Source organism: Rattus norvegicus, chromosome 5, assembly GCF_036323735.1.
Source record: "Rattus norvegicus strain BN/NHsdMcwi chromosome 5, GRCr8, whole genome shotgun sequence".
NCBI classification, from domain to species: domain Eukaryota; kingdom Metazoa; phylum Chordata; class Mammalia; order Rodentia; family Muridae; genus Rattus; species Rattus norvegicus.
The window spans coordinates 93,400,713-93,417,719 of NC_086023.1; the positions used below are offsets into that span (position 1 = coordinate 93,400,713).

Genomic DNA, 17,007 nt, shown 5'->3' on the forward strand with positions numbered 1-17,007 from the left:
GTTGGTATCAGGAACTGTCTTCAGCAGCAACACTGTTTGGTCACTGTTGCCATGGCAATGGCCATACAATCCCAGTATTCCTTTGGTTCAATTCCCACCTCCACCTGGGAATAGTTATGTAACATTCCAAATAAAAGGCAGACTTCTTCTGCCCTCCTCCTCTTCTTTCTCTCGTCCCTTCTCATGTCTTGTTCTCCCTTTAAATCTCTCCATGTGGAACCATGTTGGTTTGGTGTGCTCTATCTGGACAGGCATGGGCTGTTATTTAACAACAATGAGATTTCCCATACCCATTTTTCTTGGTTCCTTAGAGACACGTCACCCAAAAGCAAGCAGGAAGTAGTAGTCAGAGATCATGATGACCCTATTCCTGTTCTTTTTAACTAAACCAAAATGGCAGAATGTTGGTATTCTGTCTAAGCTCCACCCCAACAGCAACCTGGCAGCAGCCAGGTATGCACTACCCCACAGTTGCCTAGTATCAGCCACCTGTGCCTGACTATATAAGGGGGATGCTTGCCCTCTCCTTCCTTTCTTACTTTCTCTTACTTCCTTCTTACCCCCTCTTGCTCTTTGTTCTTCGCTGCTCTTACTCCCTTCCCCATACCCCCTCCACATGCCCATGGCCATCTGCCTTTTTGCTCTTCTACTCTTCTCTCATTAAACCTCTCCACATGGAACCACGATGGCTGGGTGTTCTGTCTGGGCATGGACTGAAATTCAAAACCCTAATATTGGCACTGTGACTTGGATGCCCCGTTTGATTTTGATCTCCCCATGCTCACATGGCCTGGCACCCCTGATGCCCTGCCACCCTGCAGCCCACCCACCCTGCGCCACCTCAGGCCCAGGGCGTGGAGCCTTGGTGGAGATAGATGGAACCGCGCACTCCTGCCAAATCGCCACATTGCTACATTGCCCTCACTCTACCCTGGGCCGGGGGCACAGTCGCGGGCACAGGCACAGTCACAGTCCCTCGCCATGGGCTGCACTCTCTCACCGGCTGTGGCGAGGAGAACTGGAGATGGGAGGAGAATTGGAGATGTGTGCTGCTTCTGCGTGCACGACCCGAGATTGCTGCCTTGTATCCTGTTGTTGGGCCCTGCCATTACATCTGCTGCTGCTTCTGCACGCATCACAGGGATTTGATGGCACCATCTATGCCATCCAACCACCACCACCTACTGGCTGCTGTGGGACTCAGGACTTTCACCACTCCAGCAGGCCTCCCCATCGCCATGATGCCCTGCTTACAGCTGCCAAGGAGAGAGCCATCTTCAAGCATGTTCTGGTGGGAGGTACCTACTCAACCTCTGTGTGCTTTCTTTACCTCAGAACTTGACTTTCCATGCTGTACACATGGCTTCAGGGGAGCATTCTTGAGCTTGGAGTTACCCGTGCTGCCCCTGGGGATAGATCCTTTGACTGACCCTCATTCTAGGACCTTTTCCCTTGGGTGAGACTTTTTCTCCCTCTCTTTTTGAGACAGTTCAATGCCAGGCCAGGCCTGGATAAGCTGCTCTCTGACTCAGGAGCACTGGCTCTAAATCTAGCCCCAGCGCTGGTAGTAGCAATTAATTCCTGTTCTCACCCATGGGTTTATCGGTCTTTGCCGCCTGTCCCCATTTCCTGGGATGTTTTGGTCTAATTTACACTAACCAGAAAACAATATCTCTGTCTGACCCCATCCACAGTCCTCCCTCTTCTCCCTTCCTTGTTGTTGCTATAGCTCCTGGTTTGTGCCTGTGAGCAGCAGGTCTGACCCTGTTCTGCAGGAACCCTGTCTGTGAGGCCTGCTTTTCCACGGGTGTGAGACCCCTAAGACCCTTTTACAAGTGAACTGTCTCTGTGTGCACCAGTGTTCCAGCTGTGTGCACCTTCGCGCACTCACTCATGCTTCTCCCTTGCTCTGCAGATTTTAAAGAACGTAAACATATAAGCTACAGGAAACCCACTCAGAACTACCTCTTATGGACCAAATAGACTCCACTGAGATAAGTACATCTGCCCAAAGTTCCCACTTACTACCTATTCCAAAGGGTGGGATTCCTCTGGGTTTCAAATGAACATCTAAGAAAATATTTCTTTTTTCTCAAATGTGTTTAATATTATTCTCTGCCTATAATAAATATATATGTGTATTCTAGCGTCTTGTCAAGTCCAGGTGCTTACTACATCCAGGAACGCTCCAGAGAAGCGACTTCCAGATGTTCTAATTTCCTCTCACAGACACAGACACTTTTATTGGACCTGTTCCTTCTGACCTATCCTCAGATGGTTCCACAGACCCTGGACAACAAGGAAATAGCCAACTCTAAGACTGGACAAACATCCCCCTCATAAATGACACCAACCTGTCATTCTGCCTTTTGCTCTAGACCTTTACCTTAGCATACCAACTCCTTAAACTCACCGGACCTGGTGCTTCAAAGATTACTAGCTATGTGCCCATCCCCCAACCCCCAGGACCTAACTTACAGCTGCCACTTATGGCTTCTCCAGTGATACATCCCGATAACCTTATCTCACCCTTTGTCAGCTGCCCTGAAATCTGATGTCTCTACGACTTCATACCTTTCCTCTATTTTTCTTTTTGGTGTAGCAAACTGTTAAAAAAAACCCAGGACACATTCTGTAGGAACACTAGGCCCCCTAGACTGCAATAGAACCACAACCCTTGATACCCAATCTCTGCCACAATGCCCTGCATTCCAAAACACATCAATCCTCTGTGGCACGCAGGTATATTATTGTTTACCTGCCAGGTGGTCAGGGATTTGTACATTGGAACTCCTTTACCCTGAACTAGGGGTAATCCAGGGAAATGAGACTCTGTCAGTTCTGGCTGTAGAGATGATAGCTGCCTGACATAAGACGGCATTTCAGATCGTGCCTAACCTGGTCACTGCAGGAATAGCCATAGGTGCTGGCCCTGGGGTTGCAGAGATAACTACTTCCATGACCCAATATAATAAGTTGACTTATGACCTTGACAACAGTTTTCAAAATGTCCTGAACCATGCTTACCATCCAGAAACAGATTGATTCTTTAGCCCTCAGGGGTTGGATGGAACTGCACACTCCCTGCACATCGCCACACTGTTACATTGCCGGTACTCCATCCTGGGCCCGACAGGGGTTGGATGTATTATCAGCTAAGGAACATGGTCTTTGCCTTTTTCTCCAAGAAGAATGCTGTTTCTATATCAACCAATCCTTGATAGTGAGAAATAAAATCCAGGAGCTTCCATCAGACATGCAGAATTTCAAGGAATGTGAGGCCTCCAGTTCCTGGACTTTCAAAAACCCTATGTGGGAGTGGATACTCTCTTTCATAACACCTTTACTGGAATTACTATTTACTCCCTGTTTCATTAATTTTGTCTCTACATTCCTTCAATGACAGATACAGAAAATTTCTAATCAAACTATTAATCAGTTCCTGTTACAGGATTACCAGCCACTGTCCACTGAAGAGCCTGATGTGACCATTTACCAAGTGGGCCCTGATGGTGAAAGTCAGCTGTACCCCAACATTGACAATGCCCCAAGACAGCAGGAAGTAGGCTGCCCTTATCTCCCTTTCACCATCAGCTTCCCCCTCCCCTTTTTCCTTCTTATGATAAGAAAAAGAGAGGTATGTTGGTATCAGGAATTGCCTTCAGCAGTGACACTGTTTGGTCGTTGTTGCCATGGCAATGGACATACACTCCCAATATTCCTTTGGTTCAATTCCCACCTCCATCTTGGAATAGTTATGTCACATTCCAAATAAAAGGCAGACTTCTGCCCTCCTCCTTTTTCTCTTCTTTCTGTCGCCCCTTCCCCTTGTCTTGTTCTCCCATTAAATTTCTCCACATGGAGCTGTGTTAGTTTGGTGTGCTCTATCCAGACAGGTACAGGCCAATATATAATAACAACGAGATTTTAATAACAGCAGTGACTATTCCTCAAGACCTGGACCAAAAACCTGTATCTTCCAGCCTAAAGAGCCAGATTGAAGGCATGTTGTCTTCCTGCCTCAAGATCTGGATCAAATGTGCCCTCCATTTCTGGATTGTAGCTCATTTCAGATACAGGCAAATTGACAACTGAGAATAGCTATTACAGGTGGTGTCTATCTTCTATGAAAGTATGCCTTTTTGAGGAAGTGAAAAGTCGGATCCCATTTTCTAATCTGTTGGCTTATGTATTTTTTCTTAAGGTCTACTTATATTTATTTTCTGTGCACATGTATGTGCCTGCTTGTCTGTGTGTGCACTACATGTATGCTGGCATTTAATGAAAGAGAATGCAGAAGGGGACCCTGTATACCTTGACTTATAGTTAAGAGTTACTAGTGATTATGAATCACCATATATGAATGCTGGGAACCAATCCCAGGTTCTATGCAAGAGCACATGCTACTCTTAAATGTTTGATCATCTCTTCCACCCCTAGTCTGTGCCTTTTGGTTGAGTCACTGAATCCATTAACATTTAGAGTTATTATTAAATGATGTGTATCAATTCTGGCCATGTTGTGCACTTTATGTTGTTTCCTTAGACCTCTTTTGATTAATTGTTCTGGTCCTATTTATATATCCTCCGTAACTTCTTGGGAACATTTGCATTTCTTTTAATCTAGAATAGCCCTTCCAATATCTGTTCTATAGCTGGCTTAGTAGTCACAATTTCCTATTTTACATCACCCACTTATTACTATTATCATAGGACTGTTAAATGAATTATTTTTAATATAAATGTAAGCAATTAATTAATACAGCAGCTATATTTCTTTATCCTAGCTAGTTCCCAATAACCACACAGAGAGATGAAGATTTATTTCAAAACATCACCTTAGTACCTGGGAAGTACTGATATAATAATCCTCTAAGCTACTTTGGCAACCTCCCAGCCATGAAGTACCTGCAATTACAACTTCTGTTGTCCAGATGAACTCTAAAAAAAAATTCTTTATTTCTCCTTCCACTTGGTCGATGTGCCCACAGACCCCTTCCTCATGTCTCCTCCTCTTCCTCATTTTTGTCTCTGTCTTCTGTTTCTGTTACTGTTTCCGTGTCTCTGTCTCTGTCTCTGTCTGTCTCTGTCTGTCTCTGTCTCTGTCTCTGTCTCTGTCTCTGTCTCTGTCTCTGTCTCTCTCTCTCTCTCTCTCTCTCTCTCTCTCTCTCTCTCTCTCCCTCTCTCTTCTTCCCCCTGCTTGTGGAACTTCTACCCTATTCTCTTATTCTCTTTTATGCCCAGCCTTTGGGTGACCATCATTTATTTACAAGGCAGAGAATAAATGGTTAAGTACTGTTTGCCTAAATTTGAGACAGGAGATTCTTGACATGAGCATTTAACATGTTTTCCAGATTGAAACATGATATGAGGGCAAAGAAATCAGCATTTGAATAATACAAATATAACCTATACCCAGTGCACAAAAACAGTATGCCTACATAGGACCTTATTAACCTACCCTCATATCTTTATACATATATTACAACTTCTAAAAGATTGGCTGAATGCTAGCTACTTACTTGGTTGAATATCATAAATTTTCAATATGTGCAATTGTTAATTTTAGGTGTACACTTCACTAGGTTAGGGAACTTCTACATAATTAATTATTATGCTATTTCTGGGTATGATGGTAATTGTGTCTGTGGAAGTGATGGGCTTTTGAATCTGGGAAATGAGGAATAGAGGATTGCCCTGATTTAATGTTTTGGTCTTTTTGATTTTATATTTCACCATTAGAACTCTGTGTTCTCTGGATATTTTACTCTGAAACTCACACCAACATTTTCAAACCTGGATTGAGCCACTCCATCAGTTTCTCTAGCTCTCTAGTTTTCACATGGCATATGTTGAGAGATCTCAGATGCAATAATTATGGAAATTAATGTCTTTAGTATATCTTCTCTCATCTGTCTGCCTGTTTTTCACCCATAATATTGCTTCTGTTTTAGTGAAGAACTCTAATTACTCTGTGGACCTAGGACCAGGAAACGTTTGTCTTAGTTTTGGACATAAGATTAACAATGCCAGGTGTGAGCATCATAGTACTGCTTACTGGGTTTACTTTGAACACAGAAGGCCCTGAGCACTTCCATTTTGGTAACTGCTCATGAAAAGGGCTATGTACCACCAAAAACTGAGAAGGCTTGTCTACAAAGAAGGCAAGCTCACTCTATAGATAGACTGATCCTTGCAACCTTGATCCTAGACGGGTAAATGAGTTATTTTTCAAGGATGCAAACAGATAAGGTAATTGTGCACCTGGGGAAGAAGAGCTTCTAGAAGAGTATTCTGAGTTTGAGAAGGGATTGTCTGAGACCTACAAGCTATAAAATGAACTATCTCCTCAATCAATAGAAAGCCTTGCATTAAGGCTTTCTTGTGTTAAGGACATGAACTTCCAATGTGTGATATTAGTGTGATTAAAAAGCTATTCACTGGCCCCATCTACTGTGAGAATGAAGACCATTCTCAGCAATCAGACTGTTGACATTCCAGAAAATGTCGACATCACTCTGAAGGGGCGCACAGTCATTGTGAAGGGCTCCAGGGGGCACTCTGAGGAGGGACTTCAATCACATCAATGTAGAACTGAGTCTTCTTGGAAAGAAAAAGAAAAGGCTCTGTGTTGACAAGTGGTGGGGTAATAGGAAGGAACTGGCCACTGTCAGAACCATCTGCAGTCATTTTTAGAATATGATCAAGGGTGTGACACTGGGCTTCTGTTACAAGATGAGTTCTGTGTATGCTCACTTCCCTATCAACGTCATTATTCTGGAGAATGGGTCTTTGGTTGAAATCCGAAATTTCTTGGGTGAAAAATACATCTGGAGTTCGGATGAGGACAGGTGTTGCTTGTTCTGTTTCTCAAGCTCAGAAGGATGAGTTAATCCTTGAAGGAAATGATATTGAACTTGTTTCAAATTCAGCGGCTCTGATTCAGCAAGCCACAACAGTTAAAAGCAAGGATATCAGGAAGTTTTTGGATGGCATCTATGTTTCTGAGAAGGGAACCGTGCAGCAGCCTGAAGAATGAGACCTCAGTTTCCTAGCACCAGAAACAAGATTCAGATTAGAAGTACAATGTGGGCTTTATGGGAACAATAAAAGACTTATATATTGAAAAAAAAAAAGCTATTCATTTCATATGTTCTCACCCCTTCCCAATTAAAAATGAGAAAAATAGGCTTCATAATAATTTCTGTATACATTGGTAACATCGAAAATAGGTTTTAAGGATAATTAAAAAAAGCCCTGCTGCTCATAAATATGAACTCTTTGTTGCCATTTATAAAAGCGGCCTCATATTGAGAGCTCATTAGTAGTTTGAACTTAATTTTGTCAAAGGAAATAGTCATGAAAGATTATGTTTCATCTTTAATATGTTCAGCAACAATGCCATTATCCCAAATTTCAGATGAATTTAATTGAAACTTAATGCACAAAATTAGTTGTTTTGTGCAATTAGAATCCCATTTAAATGGGTTAGGAAATGAATAGGATGGTAAACTCATGATTTTTTTTTCTCATGAACGATTTGCTAGGTCTCCTTGTTCCTATGTTTTCTCTCCATATTAAATAAATGCCTTTTTTCTCAGTTTAATAGGATTTTCATTTTACAGTTTTATTGCCACTAGGCAATATATAATACCCAGCACCTCCAAGGAGGTGAATGGGAAATGGAGCTGCCCAGTGATAGTTACAGAAAAGTAAGATTGAAGTTCTTGGGATTCACTGTGTCCAGCCTCTTCCATATTCTTCCATTCTGCAGATGAGAAGGATACGGGTCACATGTACCAGAGAAATTTGGAAGACTTGGCTTTAAAAGCAGACATAAGCATAAATGTTCCTCTAACCAATAATGCTTTTGTGACTTCGGGTTCATCTCTTGACATTTGAACCTCAGTAATTTGCTGGAAATATATTTTTCAGTGCTACTCATCAAACATACAACCTCTGTTATTCTATATATGACCTGATACAAGTCAACATACTGAGCCCAGTGATTATCTCTTAACGTTCTTGTTAAACATTAAATGAGAGAAGCTATACAAATGTTTAGTATACTGGCACATTTAAAAAGTATCAGCAGCTGTGGTTATTAGTACTGTCCTTTTTTAAAATCATCCATATGTTTGTAATCATCATTATTCTTAGAACATTTTGTGCCCCTGATATAATAATAAGCTTTCCCAACTGTTAACCTGAGCATTCAAGTGGAATAAGAGGATGAAGAGATAGGTAATTGCTTACGGAGCTGAGATGGTGATGTGTAACAACATCTTCCAAAGTGACATATTTCCTTCCAAAGGCTCATGAGGCAAAGGAAGTTCCTGAAATTAACCAGATTGGTAGACAGGTCTCTCCTCCATGGTTAGAGAAGCAGTAACCAACTCCCCTGTAGGTGCCTTTCACACTGTTCCAGTGGCCTAAGGAGAGTCTCTGACATCTGAACTGCCTGTAACAAGTGCATGCAGAGAATTCCAGGGTCACAGCTTTCGTTAGTCATCATCCACACTGAAGTGGACTTATTATGCAGCTCTTTTTGCATTATGCTCTTGTGAGTTCACACAACTCATGGATTTTCCAAGTTAGTCTTCTGTTGCATCATCATACTGTCATCATTTCTCTTTGGAATGAGTAGATATTCTGTTCATATTTCCCAAGAAAATTTGACAAAACATGATTGATTTGTTTCTTGGGAAAGCAATATAACTTGATAAGGCTCAATATGATAGAAACCATGGTCTTAGAAAGTTCTGTAGATATATTTGTAGACGAGGATAAGACTTTTGGCCAGAAAGTAGCTTTGTGCCAATACTGAATCAGCAGATTCATAACTAAAGGCTGAGTGAGGTCTGGGCATAGTAGATCTTTGCATTGTGTGCATTTGTAGTTCCTCTGTTAGCCTAATATCGCAACATACATTATTGTTGAGTACTTTATGACTGTAGAACTATGTCACTGAGGCTATATAAATGTGATTCCACTGCTGTGACATTGAGGCACAATGCAATAGGGTTGCCAAGGCACTGAGGACATCTAGTAGCTTCAGTGTTTCAGATTTAACTTAGCTCTTTGAGCCTTTTTCAGTTGTTTCTGTGTAAGACGGTAGATAGAGGTCTAACTTAATTTTCTTGGCTGTGGACATCTAGTTTTTCTGACTTTGTTTGTTAAAGATACTTTCTTTTCTTAAGCTTACGTTTTTAGCATCTTTTGAAAAAGATTCCAAGTAACTTTGTAGTTACAAAGACTCGTGTTTGGGTCTTCAATTTTATTTCATTGGTCTACATGTCTGTTCTTGTGCCCATACCATATTGTTTTTCTTAATATATTTCTGTAATGATTTTAAGATCTAGAATGGTAACTCCTCCAGCATTGCTTGTTGTTATTTGTTTGTTTTGTTCAGGATTACTTTGGCTGTCTAGGGTCTTTTGTGATTTCCTATGATGGATACTTTTTTTCTGTTCCTGTGAAAATGACATGATGATTTTTATTGGGATTTCATTTAACCTGTAAATCACTTTCGGTAAACATGACTATTTTCACAATATTAAACCTATCAGTCATGAGATTGATTTTTCATCTCCAAAACATGGGATTTGTTGTCCCTTTTTCTAGTGTCTTCTTCTGTCACTTTCTTCAGGAGCTTAACATTTGCATTGTAGAAGTTTTTCACTTCTTCAGTTAAATTTATTCCTAGATATTATATATTTCTTAAGGCTATTGTAAATGGGAATGTGTCTTTAGATGTTTTCTATATTTTTGTTCTTCATATGTATAAAGGCTATTAGTTTGTGCTAGTATATTCTATATCATGCCACATTGCCCAATTATTTTTATTATGTGTAGAAAAATTTCAGTAGAATTTTCAGGATCTCTATTATATAGTATTATGGCATCTGCAAATAGGATACTTTGATTTCTTCTTTCCCTGTTTGAATCCTTTTTCTTCACTTCTTTTATTGTTCCAACTATGACTTTAAGAACAATTTTGAAAAATAGTGGGAATAGTGGACATTCCTGTCTCATTTCTAACTTCAATGGTATGGCTTCAGGCTGTTCTCCATTTAAGAGACAAATACTCATATGAAGCTTTTATTATGTTGAGGTGTGTTCTCTTTAGTCCAATATTTTCAACTTTTGTCATGAAAAAGTGATGGATTTTTGTCACAAGCTATTTCAGTATCAATTGAGACAGTCTTGTGGTTTTTGTCTTGAGTCCATTTATGTGGTTTATAAATCAACTGGATAATCATTTGGATGTATGTCTTTGTTCTTTTTGCAAATATTTTATTGAACATTCAAGTCTGTTTTCATGAGTCATAGTGCCCTGTAGTTTTCTTTTTTTGTTATTTCTTTCCCTAGTTTTAGCTTGAGAATGATACTGCCAGTGTGGAAAGAGGTTGGGAGTGCTACTTCTGTTTCTGATTGCTTTTTGTTAACACTTTTAGGACTGGATGTAGATCTTCTCTGAATGACTGGTAGAATTCTATGATGAATTTATCTATCCCTCAACTTTCTTTCAGTTGCAATGGTTATTAGTATTATTTCAATTTCCACTTTTGCTATGTGTCTATTTGGTTACTGACTTCACTTTAAATTGTGGTTTGGCTGAATGCAGAAATTCATTAATTTCTTTTAGATTTTCCACCTTCTTGGAGTAAAGATTGTAAAAAATATTTTCTTATAATATCCTGAATTTCTTTGTTATGTGTTGTAATGTTTCCCTCTTCATTTTTTATTCTGTTAATTGAGCTTCCCCCCTTTTCTTTGGGTTAGTTATGTCAAGGGTCTGTCAATCTTGTTTATCTTCTCAAAAACTAGCGCTTAGATTAGCTGATTCTTTGTACTGTATTTGTTGTATCTATTTCATTTATTTCTGATCTGATTTTCATTTCTTGTCTGGATTCAGATTTGATTTGATCATACTTTTCCAAATTTTTAGTTTGATCATTAAGTTATTTATTTATGCTTTTTCTGATTTCTTAAAGTCTAGGCACTTGAAGCTATCGATCCCTTGTAGGACTGCTTTCAATGTATCCCAGAACTTCTCTTGAGTTCTCCACTAAAAAAACCATTTGACTCTGGGTTTTTTTTTGGGGGGGGGAAGGAGGGACTTTTAATGACTGCTTCAATTTCCTTAGGGATTAAAGGACTACTTAGATAGTTTACCTGATCTTGATTTAACTTTGGCAAGTGGAATCTGTCTAGAAAATCATTCATTTCCTTTAGATTTTACAATTTTGTGGAGTACAGGTTTTTGAAGTAAGACTTATTGATTCCTTGAATTGCCTTAGGCCATACTTATGTCTCCGTTTTCCTTTCTTTTTTTTTTTTCTTTTTTTCAGAGCTGGGGACCGAACCCAGGGCCTTGCGCTTGCTAGGCAAGTGCTCTACCACTGAGCTAAATACCCAACCCCTCCGCTTTCCTTTCTGATTTTGTTAGTTTGGGTACTGTCTCTCTGACTTTTAGTTAGGTTAGCTAAGGATTTGTCTATATTGTTGATTTTCTCAAAAAACCCCAGCTCTTTGTTTTGTTGTTTCTTTGTATTATTTTCTCGATTTCTAAATTATTGATTTCAGCCCTGAGTTTGACTATTTCTTTGAGTTCTGTTCTCAAGTCACCGATTGTCTTCATAATCTCCATCAGCCTGGTGCTTGAGTTTTCTTGGGCATTAGTTAGGTATTTATTCTTCTGGCCTTCCCTTTTTCTTCCCTGCTGTGGACTTCCCTGCAAGATGCTGCCAGAAACTATGGTGGCAGCAGACATGCAGGCAAGGCCTGCAGTGATATTGATCTTCCTTACATAACTTGCTACTTATTTTTTCTTTTTGAGACAGGATTCTTTGTGTGGTCCTGATTGTTCTAGAACTCACTCTGTACACCAGGCTGGCCTCAAATTCAGAGATCCATCTACTCTGCCTCCCAAGTGGTGGGATTAAAGGTGTATGCCATCACTCCCCAGCTCTCCTTGAGTTCTTTTTCCTTAATCTCCTTCAGGTGTTTCTTTGTGTCCTTTTTAAAATTCCTTGAATTCATTGATGACATTTATGGATATTCTTTTAAAATTTGTGTCCTGTGGTTTATCTGGGTAATTTTCATTGGCAAACAGTTCTTCTGGCCTGGTAGGTTTTGGAAAAAATATACTGACTTGATCTTCACATTGCTGGCATTTATTTATTTATTTATTTATTTATTTTTGTGATGTGGTCTGGGTATGTGTACTTCTTTTCCTAGTTCTAATTCAAACCATTCCTAACAGAAGAAAGATGTCTGCCTGGGTGGAGAGGTTTAGATGCCAGTGGGAAAGTTGGAAGCATATGGGACGTGAGAGTGTTGGCAGATAGAGTATGTCCAGGCCAAACTATGGGGTAGGGCAGGTCATGGTTAGTAACTGAAGAAGATTGCAACTCTGACAAGAATATTTTTCTGTAGTTTGTCTTTTGTTTTGTTTTTCCTTTTTTGGCCTTCTTCCATTATATATTTGTTTTTTTTAAAATAATTTTTATTGGATTTAAAAAAAATTATTTACATTTCAAATTTTATCCCCTTTCCCGGTTTCCCATCCATAAACCCTCTATCTCATCTCCCACCTTCTTCCATGAGGGTGTTTCCCCACCCATCCACGCACCCCTTCCTGCCTGCCCTGACATTCCCCTATTCTGGGGGTCGAGCCTTGGCAGGAGCAAGGGCTTCTCCTCCCATTGGTGCCAAATATGGTCATCCACTGCTACATATGCAGCTGGAGCCATGGGTCTGTCCATATGTACTCTTTGGAGGTAGTTTAATCTGTGGTAGCTTTGGTTGGTTGGTATTGTTCTTATGGTGCTGCAAACCCCTTCAGCTCCTTCAATCCTTTCTCTAACTCTTCCAATGGGGAACCTGTTCTTAGTTCAATGGTTGGCTCTTAGCATTCTCCTCTGTATTTGTCTTTTTCTGGTAGAGCCTCTCATGAGACAGCTATATTAGGCTCCTGTCAGCATGCACCATTTAGCGACTGGGTTTGTTGGCTATATGAATATAGACTGGATCCCCAGATAGGGCAATCTCTGAGTGGTCACCCCTTCGGTCTCTGCTCCAAACTGTATTTTTATTTCCTCCTATGAGAATTTTTGTTCCCCTTTCTAAGAAGGAATAAAGCAGCCACACTTTGGCCATATTTTGTCTTGAGCTTCAGGTGGTCTGTGGATTGTATCTAGGGTAATCTGAGCTTTTGGGCTAATATCCACTCATCAGTGAGTGCATAAAGTGAGTATTTTTGATTGGGTTATCTCACTCAGGATGATATTTTATAGTTCCTTCCATCTATTTGCCTAAGAATTTCATGAAGTCATATTTTTAATAGCTGAATAGTACTTCAATGTGTGAATGTACCACATTTTCTGTATCCATTCCTCTGGCGAGGGACATCTGGGTTATTTCCAGCTTCTGGTTATTATAAATAAGGCTGCAATGAACATAGTGGAGTACGTGTCCTTATTATGTTAGAACATCTTTTGGGTGTATGCCCAGGAGTGGTATACCTGGGTCCTCTAAAGAATCTCAAGATTGATTTAAAGAGTGGTTGTACCAGCTTGCAATCCCACCAACAGTGGAAGAGGGTTTCTCTTTCTGTAAATCCTTGCCAGCATCTGCTGTCACCTGAGTTTTTGATCTTAGCCATTCTGACTAGTGTGAGGTATAATTTCAGGACTGATTTGATTTGTATTTCCCTGATGACTAAGGATGCTGAACATTTCTTTAGGTGCTTCTAAGCCATTGATATTCCTCAGCTGAGAATTCTTTGTTTAGCTCTGTACTCCATTTTTTCTCCATCTTTATTAAATTGGGTATTTCTTATTTACATTTCTTTTTTTAATTGAGCTTATTGAGTTATTTTTATTTAAAAATAGATAAATATCCCTTAAACATTTTTTTATTTGATTTGGCTTCTTTTTTTTTCATCTTTATTAACTTGAGTATTTCTTATTTACATTTCAATTGTTATTCCTATTCCCGGTTTCCAGGCCAACATCCCCCTAGCCCCTCCCCCCTCACTTCTATATGGGTGTTCCCCTCCCCATCCTTCCCCCATTACCACCCTCCCCCAACAATCACTTTCACTGTGGGTTCAGTCTTGGCAGGACCAAGGACTTCCCCTTCCACTGGTGCTCTTACAAGGCTATTCATTGCTACCTATGAGGTTGGAGTCCAGGGTCAGTCCATGTATAGTCTTTGGGTAGTGGCTTAGTCCCTGGAAGCTCTGGTTGGTTGGCATTCTTGTTCATATGCGGTCTCAAGCCCCTTCAAGCTCTTTCAGTCCTTTCTAAGATTCCTTCAACGGGGGTCCTGTTCTCAATTCAGTGGTTTAATGATGGCATTCGCCTCTGTATTTGCTGTATTCTGGCTTTGTCTCTCAGGAGAGATCTACATCCGGTTCCTGTCGGCCTGCATTTCTTTGTTTCATCCATCTTATCTATTTTGGTGGCTGTATATGTATGGGCCACATGTGGGGCAGGCTCTGAATGGGTGTTCCTTCAGTCTCTGTTCTAAACTTTGCCTTTCTATGCCCTCCCTAGGGTATTCTTGTTCCCCTTTTAAAGAAGGAGTAAGGCATCTGCATTTTGGTCTTCCTTCTTGAGTTCCATGTGTTCTGTGCATTTAGGGTAATTCAAGCATTTGGGCTAATATCCACTTATCAATGAGTGCATACCATGTGTGTTTTTCTGTGATTGGGTTACCTCACTCAGGATGATATTTTCCAGTTCCAACCATTTGCCTATGAATTTCATGAAGTCATTGTTTCTGATAGCAGAGTAATATTCCATTGTGTAGATGTACCACATTTTCTGTATCCATTCCTCTGTTGAAGATCATCTGGGTTCTTTCCAGCTTCTGGTTATTATAAATAAGGCTGCTATGAACATAGTGGAACATGTGTCTTTGTTATATGTTGGAGCATTTTTGGGTATATGCCCAAGAGAGGTATAGCTAGGTCTTCAGGTAGTTCAATGTCCAATTTTCTGAAGAACCTCCAGACTGATTTCCAGAACGGTTGTACCAGTCTGCAATCCCACCAACAATGGAGGAGTGTTCCTCTTTCTCCACATCCTCGCCAGCATCTGCTATCACCTGAGTTTTTTATCTTAGCCATTCTGAGAGGTGTGAGGTGGAATCTCAGGGTTGCTTTGATTTGCATTTCCCTTATGACTAAAGATGTTGAACATTTCTTTAGGGGTTTCTCAGCCATTCGGCATTCCTCAGCTGTGAATTCTTTGCTTAGCCCTGACCCCATTTTTAATAGGGTTTTTTGTCTCCCTGCCATCTAACTTCTTGAGTTTTTTGTGTATTTTGCATATGAGCCCTCTCTGTTGTAGGATTGGTAAAGATCTTTTCCCAATCTGTTGGTTGCCGTTTTGTCCTAACAACAGTGTCCTTCGCCTTCCAGAAGCTTTGCAGTTTTATGAGATCGCGTTTGTCGATTCTTGATCTTAGAGCATAAGCCATTGGTGTTTTGTTCAGGAAATTTTCTCCAGTGCCCATGTGTTCGAGGTTCTTCCCCACTTTTTCTTCTATTATTTTGAGTGTATCTGGTTTGATGTGGAGGTCCTTGATCCACTTGGACTTAAACTTTGTACAGGGTGATAAGAATGGATCGTTCTGCATTCTTCTACCTGCTGACCTCAGGTTGAACCAGCACCATTTGCTGAAAATGCTATCTTTTTTCCATTGGATGGTTTTGACTCCTTTGTCAAAAATCAAGTGACCATAGGTGTGTGGGTTCAGTTCTGGGTCTTCAATTCTATTCCACTGGTCTTTCTGCCTGTACCAATACCATGCAGTTTTTATCACTATTGCTCTGTAATACTGCCCAATTTCAGGGATAGTGATTCTCCCGGAAGTTCTTTTATTGTTGAGTATAGTTTTAGCTATCCTGGGTTTTTTGTTTTTCTAGTTGAAGTTGCAAATTGTTCTGTCTAACTCTTTGAAGAATTGGATTGGTATTTTGATGGGGATTGCATTGAATCTGTAGATCGCTTTTGGTGAAATGGCCATTTTTACTATATTAATCCTGTCAATCCATGAGCATGGGAGATCTTTCCATCTTCTGAGAACTTCTTCAATTTCTTTCTTCAGGTGCTTGAAGTTCTTATCATACAGATCTTTCACTTGCTTGTTAAAGTCTCACCAAGGTATTTTTTATTAATTGGGACTATTATGAAGGATGTTGTTTCCCTAATTTCTTTCTCAGCTTGTTTCTCTTTTGTGTAGAGGAAGGCTGTTGATTTATTTGAGTTAATTTTATATCCAGCCAGTTTGCTGAAGGTGTTTATCAGGTTTAATAGTTCTCTGGTGGAACTTTTGGGATCACTTAAATATACTATCATATCATCTGCCAATAGTGATATTTTAACTTCTTCCTTTCCAATATGTAGCCCCTTTGATCTTTTGTTTTCTGATTGCTCTGACTAGAACTTTGAGAACTAGATTGAATAAGTATCGAGAGAATGGACAGGCTAGCCTAGTCCCTGATTTTAGTGAGATTGTTTCAAGTTTCTCTCCCTTTAGTTTAATATTAGTTACTGGTTTGCTGTATATGGCTTTTACTATGTTTAGGTATGAGCCTTGAATTCCTATTCCTTCCAGGACTTTTATCATGAAGGGGTGTTGAATTTTCTCAAATGCTTTCTCAGTATTTAGTGAAATGATCATGTGTTTTTTATCTTTCCATTTGTCTATATAGTGGATTATGTTGATGGTTTTCCATATATTAAACCATCCCTGCATCCCTGGGATGAAGCCTACATGATCATGATGGATGATTGTTTGGAAGTGCCCTTGTATTTGTAGCACCGTTATTTAGGATTGAGAATTCATCTTAGTGGATTTTTCCTTTGATGTATGTGAAGTGTCCTTCCTTATCTTTTTTGATGACTTTTGGTTGAAAATCGATTTTATTCGATATTAGAATGGGGACTCCAGCTTGCTCCTTCAGACCATTTGCTTGGAACGTTGTTTTCCA

At 40.0% G+C, this 17,007-nt stretch overlaps 1 pseudogene; it reads left to right on the forward strand.

Annotated features, from left to right (window-relative positions):
• Positions 1-5,206: 5,206 nt before the first annotated feature.
• On the forward strand, positions 5,207-7,085 carry Rpl9-ps24 (ribosomal protein L9, pseudogene 24; annotated as a pseudogene).
• The last annotated feature ends 9,922 nt before the right edge of the window (positions 7,086-17,007 follow it).